The sequence below is a fragment of the Puma concolor genome, chromosome B1 (genome assembly GCF_028749965.1).
Source record: "Puma concolor isolate L17-30 chromosome B1, mPumCon1.1.hap2, whole genome shotgun sequence".
Taxonomy (NCBI): domain Eukaryota; kingdom Metazoa; phylum Chordata; class Mammalia; order Carnivora; family Felidae; genus Puma; species Puma concolor.
In genome coordinates this window covers 45,159,464-45,171,531 of record NC_141670.1, presented here as the reverse complement: position 1 = coordinate 45,171,531, position 12,068 = coordinate 45,159,464, and positions in this window count along the sequence as shown.

Here is a 12,068-nt window from a genome sequence, read left to right as displayed (position 1 = left end):
GAAGGAGTGACGGCAGCAGCCTGACTGGGGGCCAGCGGCACCTTTAGGAAGGGTTAAGGCCCTGCGCACATGGACCCCTGCACCCTTACTAGCTGGGTGACCCGGATTGGGCAGGTTACCGATGCTCACCAAGACAGGAGATGTTGGACGTAAAGTGCTTAGAAGGGTACAGCTCCAGATGAGCATTCGGCATCCATTAGCTAGGATGGTAATGGTCATGACTACAGTCTGGACTCATTGGAAGAACCAGATGTGTTTACAAACCATTTACTCAACCTAAGTCCCAATGTTTCCAGTGTCCTGGGCTGGATTACAAGGAAAACAGTCCCCTAAGAACAAAAGGTGAAAATGTATTCCCTCCCATGTTAACTCCACCGGAAAGTGCACCATTATCGAAGTACTGATTTTATTTTTTTTAATATTTATTTATTTGAGAGAGAGAGCACAAGCTGGGGAGAGGCAGAGAGAGAGAGAGATGGAGACACCGAATCTGAAGCAGGTTCCAGGCTCCAGGCTTCCAGCTGTCAGCCCAGAGCCCATTGCAGGGCTACCACCGAGAACAGCGAGATCCCGAAGAGTGAGAGCATGACGTGAGCCGAAGTCTGTCGCTCGACCAGCTGAGCCACCCAGGAAACCCTCTAAATACTGATTTTAGACTTCCACCCACAGACCATCAGTTTCTACATTTCTCTGCTTCCAAGATTTCTTTTTTTTTTTTTTTTTTTAATTTTTTTTTTCAACGTTTATTTATTTTTGGGACAGAGAGAGACAGAGCATGAACGGGGGAGGGGCAGAGAGAGAGGGAGACACAGAATCAGAAACAGGCTCCAGGCTCTGAGCCATCAGCCCAGAGCCCGACGCGGGGCTCGAACTCACGGACCGCGAGATCGTGACCTGGCTGAAGTCGGACGCTTAACCGACTGCGCCACCCAGGCGCCCCATGCTTCCAAGATTTCTAATGGACTGGCCCCCATGACCTCTCCACTTTGTATCACTCCTATCTTTTTTTTTTTAATTGACATCATCAATTGCACATATTTAAAGTGTACAATTTGTGGGATGCCTGGATGGCTCAGTTAAGCCACCAACTCTTGATTTTGGCTCACGTCATGATCTCAGGTTGGTGAGATCGAGCCCTGCTTTAGGATTCTCTCTTTCTCTATCTCTGACCCTCTCTCCCTCTCTCAAAATAAATAAACATTTTTTAAAAGTATACATTTGAGGGGCGCCTGGGTGGCGCAGTCGGTTAAGCGTCCGACTTCAGCCAGGTCACGATCTCGCGGTCCGTGAGTTCGAGCCCCGCGTCAGGCTCTGGGCTGACGGCTCAGAGCCTGGAGCCTGTTTCCGATTCTGTGTCTCCCTCGCTCTCTGCCCCTCCCCCGTTCATGCTCTGTCTCTCTCTGTCCCAAAAATAAAAAATAAAAAAACGTTGAAAAAAATTAAAATTTAAAAAAAGTATACATTTGATACGCTGTGACATATGCACACACCTGTGAAATCATCACTATGACCAGGGTAGTGAACATATCTACCACCTCCAAGAGTTTTCTTGTGTCCATTGGTAACCCCTCCCCCTCAGGCCACCACTGATCTTTTCGTTACTATGGCTTAGATTGCATTTTCTAGAATATTATACCCATGGAATCATACAGTATGCACTTTTTTGTCTAGCTTCTTTTACCCAGCATAACTATTTGGTGATTCAGTCATGTTGTGTATATCGATAGTTGATTTATTTTCATTGCTAAGCAGTGTTCCATCTTATAGACATACTGCAATTTGTAAATCTGTCTAAATCCATTCACCTGTTCATGAGCATTTATTCCAGTTGTTTCTGGTTATTGGCTATTCCAAATAAAACCACCATGAACATTCATGTACGAGATTCTGTATGGACATGTTTTTCTTTTTCGCTTGGGTAAATACCTAATAGAGCAATAGTTGTATCATATGGTAAGTAGTGTTTAACTCCTTACAAAACTGCCAAAGCGTTTTCCAAAGTGATAGTATCGTCTTACATTCCCAGGAGCACTCTATGAGAATTTCAGTTTTTCCACATCCTCACCGACACCTAGTATGGTCAGTCATTTAATTTGTATTTCCTTAGTGACTCCTTATTGACTACTGACACTGGGCATCTTTTCATATGCTTTATTTGCCACGTGTATATCTATTTTTTCCTTGGCAATGTATCTGTTCAAATCTTTTGCCCACTTAAAAAATTGTGTTGTTTTCTTATTATGAAGTTTTTAGAGTTGTTTATATATTCTAGATACAAGTCCTTTATCAGATGGGCGATTTGCAAATATTTTGTCTCAGTCTGTGATTGTCTTTTCATTCTGTCAACAATTTCAAATAGCAGAAATGCTTCATTTTGGTAAATTCAAATGTGTCTATTCTTTCTTTTATGGATCATTCTTTGATATTGTATCTCAGAAATCTGTGTAACCCAAGGTCGCAAATTTTCTCCTGTGCGTTCTACAAGTTTCTATTTTTAGGTTTTACATTTTCCATTGAGGCCTATGACCCATGTTGAGTTCAATTTTATATATGGTACAAGATACGGATTGAAGTTATTTTCTTTTTTTTCTTCTTTCTTTCTTTTTCTTTTCTTTTTGTTTTTCCATAGGATATCCGACATGACAGCCCCTTCCGTTGCATTACTTTTTCCTCTTCATTAAAAATCAGTTGTCCATGTGTATGTGCATGATCATTTCTGAAGCTCTCTTCTGGTCTACCTTTACACCAATACCAACCCATCTTGATTAGTATAGCTTTATAAAACTTCAAATCAAGTAGTGTTAGTCCTCAAACTTGGTTGTTTTTCAAAATTGGCTATTCTAGGTCCTTTGCATTTCCACATGAAGTTTGTTTGTTTATTGGTTTTATATTCCCCTTCCCTCTGACCCACCTCCCCTCTGGCAACCATCAGTTTGTTCTCTTAAGAGTCTGCTTTGTGGGGCGCCTGGGTGGCTCAGTTGGTTAAGCGTCCAACTTTGGCTCAGGTCATGATCTCACGGTTCGTGGGTTTGAGGCCCGCCTTGGGAACCCGGACCCTTCTCCAGATTCTGTGTCTCCCTCTGTCTTTGCCCCACCCCTGCTCACACTCTGTCTCTCTTTCTCTCAAAAAGAAATAAAACATTAAAAAAAAAAAAAAGAGTCTGTTTTGTTTTTTTAGATTCCACACATGAATGAAATCAGATGGTTTTTGTCTTTCTTGGTCTGACTCACTGTTGGTTTTTAAGACTATGCAGAGCTAGAGAGAGGGGATGCAAACACATTAGCTTAAAACCCCACAAAGCTCACTGCTCTAATCAAGAGTGAGGGGTTTCCAGGGAGGCTCAGTCAATTAAGCTTCGGACTCTTGATTTCAGCTCAGGTCATGATCTCTCAGTTTGTGACTTCGAGCCCCACATTGGGCTCCAGGCTGGCAGTGCAGAACCTGTTTGGGTTTCTGTCACTCCCTCTCTCTCTGCTTCTCCCCCACCTGCTCCCTCTCTATCAAAATAAATAAATGAACTAAAAAAAAAAAAAAAAAAAAGAATCAGCTGGGGTTTTTTTTAAATAAACAGTCCCTGGATGGCTGCAAACCTTTGACTAATTTCCAGAATTATGAAAAAGTTGTTTCTGTTCAATGTTGCCGGTTTCTCATTGTTTTTACAGAGGAGAGAATTTTCAGAGGTCCTTACTGCACAATTTTCACCAACGTCACTTCCTCCCCTCTTGTCTTAACTTTCCTTCACAGCCAGCCCTGGTGCCAGGGTCCAGACAACAGTGGCTGCCTATAAAATCTCATGACCCTCTTGCCTTTTTCTCCTCTGCCCTACTCTTTACTGCAGGATTCCTGGCCTGATCACACTGGGTTACCCTCCTTCTCTGAGTCTGCATATAAGTAGCTGAATTTTGGGGCACCTGCGTAGCTCAGACGTTTGAGCCTCTGACTCTTGATTTCAGCTCAGGCCGTGATCCTAGGGTTATGAGATCAAGCCCTACATCAGGCTCTACACTGACAGCATGGAATCTGCTTGGGAATTTCTCTCTCCTTCTGCCCCTCTCCCCTGCTCATGTACTGTGTGTGTGTGTGTGTGTGTGTGTGTGTGTGTGTGTGTTGTAAAATAAAAAATAAAAAATTTTTAAATTAGGGGCGCCTGGGTGGCTTGGTTGGTTGGGCATCCGACTTCGGCTCAGGTCTTGAACAGTCTGTGGGTTCAAGCCCCACGTTGGGCTCTGTGCTGACAGTTCAGAGCCTGGAGCCTGATTCGGATTCTGTGTCTCCCTCTCTCTCTGTGCCTCCTCTGTTCATGCTCTGTCTCTCTCTGTCTCAAAAAATAAATAAAAACATTTAAAAAAATTTTTAATTAAAAAAAATTGCTGAATTTTGCTGGAGAAAACCATATAACTGACCTCAAATGGGCACTCAGCACAGGCAGACAGTCTTATTACAATTAATTAATACTCTTTCCCAGTCTTAAAGAGAAGCAGAGAAATGCGTATTGATTCCTGATTTTTCAGTTCCTATGCATTATCACAGACTATCTCATTTCCTGCCTTTGAATGCTGATGAGATTAACTGTTCATCCTTCCTGTCTGCTGAATCTTTCTCCACACTCTTGCCAGTTATTTTAGTAATTCATGGTGAACAACAATTTTTTCAGGTTGAAAATTTCCTTTTTAGTACATTTCTTGCTTATATCCTAAGTCCTTTAATAAATTGCTTGTTTATGTCCATTTTTCCATCAAAGTATTTTTTTCAAGATTTTGTTTTTAAGTAATCTCTACACTCAATATGGGGCTTGAACTTACAACCCCAAGATCAAAAGTCGCATGCTCTACCAACTGAGCCAGCCAAGCACCCCAAGGTATTCTTTTTCTTGATGTCATATATGTTGCATATCAATAAGTGTGTGTGTGTGTGTGTGTGTGTGTGTGTGTGTGTGTGTGTGTGTTTTACTTTGGAGCTAATAGCAAATGCTATTGGTCAGAACTGGTGTTTCTTAATGACATTTAAACAGCTCAACTCATAATGTCCTATACCTTTTTGTATCCCCCTGAGCTAAAAATGTTCCTCATACAAAACATAAAGGAGGCTCAAAATTTACTGTGGATGATGACTGAAATGATACAGGACTATCTTAGAGCAAAAGTTTCCTAATTCCCAAAGGCTGCTTTCTAGAGAAGCCACCTTGGCAAGTGCTTGACATAGTCTTATAGAATTTAAGAGCCAGAAGAAAGTTTAGGTGATCCTCTGTTTCATTCTGGACAATGTAAGAAAACTTAAGGTAATTTAAGAAATTAAATTTAAAAATTTAAGAAGTCTGGGAAGGGGTGCCTGGGTGGCTCAGGGGGTTGAGCGGCCAACTCTTCATTTCAGCTCAGGTTGTGATCTTACAGTTCCTGAGTTCTAGCCCCACATCGGGCTCTTCCCTGACAGTGTGAAACCTGCTTGGGATTCTCTCTCCCTCTCTCTCTGTCCCTCCCCTGCTTGTGCTCTCTCTCCCAAAATAATATATATATATTATCAATAAATATAATAAAATAATATATAAATAATAAATAAATAATAAATAAATAAATAATGTATAAATGTAAATATAAATAATATATAAAATAAATAAATAATATATAAATAATAAATAAATAAAATAATATATATTATATATCAATGTTTGTTTAATATATATATCAATGTCATATATATATATTTAAGGAAGTCTGGGGAATAATAAAGTTTTCAGATAAGAAAAGATCTTGAGAAAATCTTATTCCAACCTATCATTTATTTTTTTTCCAACCTATCATTTATCAAATGAGCTCCCAAAGAAGGAAATGACTCATCAAAGATACACATCTCATTAGAATCTCACTGGTTATTCATGTCATGAATGGACTTCAAACTACAAAGTTAGACTCTAGTCTGGAGAGATAAAAGCCAGATGCATACAGAATGTGGAAAGGGTAAATGTTCATACTTCTTGAAGCTGAACCATTCCAATTTGAGATTAACCAGTGAGATATTATTTATGTTTAGTAGTCCACTGTTTAAGAAAAGTTAGGAATACTTACCCACATGCACTTAGACATTTGATTACATTTTAAACAAAATAGAAGAATAAACCATAAAACATTTACAAAAGTTATCTATGAAAGACAAGGAAGTAGCATGGAAGGTACAGTAAAAAAATAAAATTAAAAATTAAAAAAAAAAAAACAAAAAAACTTGGGCACCTGGGTGGCTCAGTCGGTTAAGCATCTGACTTTGACTCAGGTCACAATCTTGCAGTTTGTGAGTTCAAGCCCCTCATCAGGCTCTGTGCTGACAGCTGGGAGCCTGGAGCCTGCTTCGGATTCTGTGTCTTCCTCTATCTTTTCCCCTCCCCCCCCCCGCCCCCACCCCCCCGCCTTTCGTGCGTGAGCGTTCTCTTTCTCTCCCAAAGATAAATATTAAAAAAATCTTTAACTCTTAAACACAGAAAACAAACTGAGGGTTGCTGGATGGGTTTAGGGTAGGGGGATGGGCCAAATGGGCAAGGGGCATTAAGGAGGAACACCTGTTGGGATAAGCACTGAGTGTTATATCTAAGGGATGAATCACGCTCTACTCCCAAAATCATTATTGCACTATATGTTGACTAACTTGAATGTAAATTTAAAATAAATAAATAAATATTTTAAAAATCTTTAAAAAACAAAACAGGGGCGCCTGAGTGGCTCAGTTAAGCGCCCGACTTCAGCTCAGGTCATGATCTTGCAGTTTGTGGCTCCCAGCCCCACGTCAGACTCTGTGCTGACAGCTAGGAGCCAACAGCTCAGAGCCTGGATCCTGCTTCAGATTCTATGTCTCCGTCTCTCTCTCTGCCCCTCCCCATTCACGCTCTGTCTCTCTCTCTCTCAAAAATAAATAAACATTTAAAAATTTAATAAAATAAATTTAAAAACATAAAAAACAAAACAAGCACTAATCTTAAAAAAATTATTTTAAGAAGTCCAAGTGTAGGACAATCAGGAATGAAGATAAATGATATTACATATGTGGACGTGTGATATATTGGATGTATGTTGATAGGAAGTAATTGTTGGTTTGGAGGTGTGTGATGTTGGTATTATGGCTACTTTAAAAAGAGAAGCCCTTGTCTTTTAGGAGTACATACTAAATACTTACAGATTAAAGTATGTAACAGTTTGTTTCAAAATAATTTGGAGGTATGCCTGGAGAGATAGAAGAAACAGATTGGCCGTGATTTGGTCATTGAAGGTGGATATGGCTGCAAGGGGGGGTTCATTATATAATTCTTCCTACTGTGTTTGAAAATATTCATAATAAAAAGTTTAAACTCATTAATACTTTAAACAAAGAGTAGTGGGGCGCCTAGGTAACTCAGTTGAGTGTCCAACTTCGGTTCAGTTCCTGATCTCTCGGTTGGTGGGTTCAAACCCCACATCGGGCTCTGTGCTGACAGCTCAGAACCTGGAACCTGCTTCAGATTCTGCGCCTCTCTCTTGCTCTGCCCCTCCCCTGATCACACTCTGTCTCTCTTTCTCAAAAATAAATAAAAATTGGGGTCTATCCACCAAGAAGACCTAACAGTTATAAACATTTATGTGCCAGATGTGGAAGCACCCTAATGTATAAATCAATTAATCACAAACATAAAGAAACTCATTGATAGTAATACCATAATAGTAGGAGACTTCAACACCCCACTCACAGCAATGGACAGATTAATCAAAAAACCAACAAGTAAACAATGGCTTTGAATGACACACTGGACCAGATGAACTTAACAGATATATTCAGAACATTTCATCCTAAAGGAGTGGAATTACATTCTTCTCCACTGCGTATGGAATGTTCTCCAGAAGAGACCACATACTGGGACAAAAATCAGCCCTCAGCAAGTACAAAAAGATTGAGATCATATCATGCATACTTTCAGACCACAACACTATGAAACTCGAAATCAACCACAAGAAAAAATTTGGGAAGGTAACAAATACTTGGAGACTAAAGAACATCCTACTAAAGAATGAATGGGCTAACCACGAAGTTAAAGAGGAAATTAAAAAGTATATGGAAGCCAATGAAAATGATAACACCACAACCCAAAAACCTCTGGGACGCAGCATAGGCAGTGATAAGAGGAAAGTATATTGCAATCCAGGCCGTCCTGAAGAAGGAAGAAAGATCTCAGATACACAACCTAACCTTATGCCTTAAAGAGCTGGAAAAAGAACAGCAAATAAAACCCAAAACCAGCAGAAGACAGGAAATAACAAAGATTAGAGCAGAAATAAATGCTATCAAAACCAAAAAAAACCAAACCAAAACAAAACAAAACAAAAAACCAGTAGAACAGATCAATGAAACCAGAAGCTGGTTCTTTGAAAGAATTAACAAAATTGAGAAACCACTAGCCAGCTTGATCAAAAAGAAAAAGGAAAGGACCCAAATAAATAAAATCAAGAATGAAAGAGGAGAGATCACAACCAACACAGCAGAAATAAAAACAGTAATAAGAGAATATTATGAGCAATTATATGCCAATAAAATGGGCAATCTGGGGGCGCCTGGGTGGCTCAGTAGGTTGAGCATCTGACTTCAGCTCAGGTCAGGATCTCACAGTCTGTGAGTTCGAGCCCCACATCAGGCTCTGTGCTGACAGCTCAGAGACTGGAGCCTGCTTTGGATTCTGTGTCTCCCTCTCTCTCTGTCCCTCCCCCACTCATGCTCTGTCTCTCTCTCAAAAATAAACAAACATTTTTAAAAAATGGGCAATCTGGAAGAAATGGACAAATTTCTAGAAACATATATGCTACCAAAACTGAAACAGGAAGAAATAGAAAATTTGAACAGATCCATAACCAGTAAAGAAATTGAATTAGTGATCAAAAATCTCCCAAAAAACAAGAGTTCAGGGCCAGATGGCTTTCCAGGGGAATTCTACCAAGCATTTAAGGAAGAGTTAACACCTATTCTCTTGAAGCTGTTCCAAAAAATAGAAATGGAAGGAAAACTTCCAAACTTTCTATGAGGCCAGCATTACCTTGATTCCAAAACAGACAGAGACCCTACTAAAAAGGAGAACTATAGACCAATTTCCCTGATGAACATGGATGCAAAAATCCTCAACAAGATATTAGCCAACCAGATCCAACAATACATTAAAAAAATTATTCACCACAACCAAGTGGGATTTATACCTGGGATGCAGGGCTGGTTCAATATCCACAAAACAATTAACATGATTCATCACATAAATAAAAGAAAGGACAAGAACCATATTATCCTCTCAATAGATGCAGAAAAAGCATTTGACAAAATACAGCATCCTTTCTTGATAAACACCCTCAAGAAAGTAGGGATAGAAGGATCATACCTCGAGATCATAAAAGCCATATATGAATGACCCAACGCTAATATCATCCTCAGTGGGGAAAAACTGAGAGCTTTCCCCCTAAGGTCAGGAACAAGACAGGGATGTCCACTCTCACCACTGTTATTCAACATAGTATTGGAAGTTTTAGCCTCTGCAATCAGACAACACAAAGAAATAAAATAGGACAGGAGGAGGTCAAACTTTCACTCTTTGCAGATGACATGATACTCTATATGGAAAACCCAAAAGATTCCACCAAAAAACTCCTAGAACTAATTCATGAATTCAGCAAAGTTGCAGGATATAAAATCAATGCACAGAAATCGGTGAATAGGTGAATTCCTATTCACCAACAACGAAGCAACAGAAAAAGAAATCAAGGAATCAATCCCATTTACAGTTGCACAAAAAACCATAAAATAGCTAGGAATAAATCTAACCAAAGTGGTGAAAAATCTATACACTGAAAACTTCAGAAAGCTTATGAAAGAAATTGAAGAAGACACAAAAAAATGGGAAAAGATTCCATGCTCCTGGATAGGAAGAATAAATAGTGTTAAAATGTCAATACTACCCAAAACAATCTACATATTCAATGCAATCCCTATCAAAATAACACGAGCATTCTTCACAGAGCTAAAACAAATAATCCTAAAATTTGTATGGAACCAGAAAAGGCCCTGAATAGCCAAAGCAATCTTGAAAAAGAAAACCAAAGCAGGAGCCATCACAATCCCAGACTTCAAGCTACACTACAAAGCTGTAATCATCAAGACAGTATGGTACTGACACAAAAACAGACACTCAGATCAATGGAACAGAATAGAGAACCCAGAAATGGACCCACAAACGTATGGCCAACTAATCTCTGACAAAGCAGGAAAGAATATCCAATGGAATAAAGACAGTCTCTTCAAGTGGTGCTGGGAAAACTGGACAGCGACGTGCAGAAGAATGAACCTGGACCACTTTCTTACACCATACACAAAAATAAACTCAAAATGGATGAAAGACTTCAATGTAAGACAGGAAGCCATCAAAATCCTCGAGGAGAAAGCAGGAAAAAACCTCTTTGATCTTGGCCTCAGCAAATTCTTACTCAACACGTCTCTGGAAGCAGGGGAAACAAAAGCAAAAATGAACTACTGGGACCTCATCAAAATAAAAAGCTTCTGCACAGTGAAGGAAACAATCAGCAAAACTAAAAGGCAACCAACAGAATGGGAGAAGATATTTGCAAACGACATATCAGATAAAGGGTTAGTATCCAAAATCTATAAAGAACTTATCAAACTCAACACCCAAAAAACAAATAATCCAGTGAAGAAATGGGCAAAAGACATGAATAGACACTTCTCCAAAGAAGACATCCAGATGGCCAACCGACACATGAAAAAATGATCAACATCACTCATCATCAGGGAAATACAAATCAAAACCACACTGAGATATCACCTCACACCTGTCAGAATGGCTAACATTAACAACTCAAGCAACAGCAGATGTTGGCTAGGATTCAGAGAAAGAGGATCTCTTTTGCGTTGTTGGTGGGAATGCAAGCTGATGCAGCCACTCTGGAAAACAGTATGGAGGTTCCTCAAAAAATTAAAAATAGAGCTACCCTACGACCCAGCAACTGCACGACTAGGTATTTATCTAAGGGATACAGGTGTGCTGTTTCGAAGGGACACATGCACCCTCATGTTTACAGCAACACTATCAACAATAGCCAAAGTATGGAAAGAGCCCATATGTCCATTGATGGATGAATGGATAAAGAAGATGTGGTATATATATACAATGGAGTATTACTCGGCAATCTAAAAGAATGAAATCTTGCCATTTGCAACTACGTGGATGGAACTGGAGGGTATTATGCTAAGCGAAATTAGTCAATCAGAGAAAAAAAATATCATATGACTTCACCCATATGAGGACTTTAAGAGACAAAACAGATGAACATAAGGGAAGGGAAACAAAAATAATATAAAAACAGGGAGGGGGACAAAACATAAGAGACTCTTAAATATGGAGAACAAACAGACGGTTACGTGAGGGTTTGTGAGAGGGGGGATGGGCTAAATGGGTAAGGGGCATTAAGGAATCTACTCCTGAAATCATTGTTGCACTATATGCTAACTAATTTGGATGTAAATTAAAAAAAAATAATAATAAAATTAAAAAATAAATAAAAATTTTAAAAAGGGGTGCCTGGGTGGCTTAGTCGGTTAAGTGGCTGACTTTGGCTCAGGTCATGATCTCACAGTTCACGAGTTCAAGCCCCTCATCAGGCACTGTGCTGACAACTCAGAGCCTGGAGCCCGCTTCAGATCTTGTGTCTCCCTCTCTCTCTGTCCCTCCCCTGCTCACACTCTGTCTCTCTGCCTCTCAAAAAAATGAATAAACGTTAAAAAATTTTTTTTAAATAAATAAAAATAAAAAATAAAATAAATTTTTGAGGAAAAAATAAATAAAAATTAAAAATTAAAAAAAAAAGAGTAATGATCAGGCATCTGATACTAAATAAGAGGTGATCAAGACAGAAACTGGTTTCAAGGAAGGCTTAAATGAACATTCAGTAAGAAATTTTTAAATGGGGTCCTGAAGTCAACTAGAAACAAAGTGTGGGAGGACAACTATTCCTCCCTCAAATGCTGCCAGAATCCTGGGCTGGGGGCATTAGAACCCCTTGTA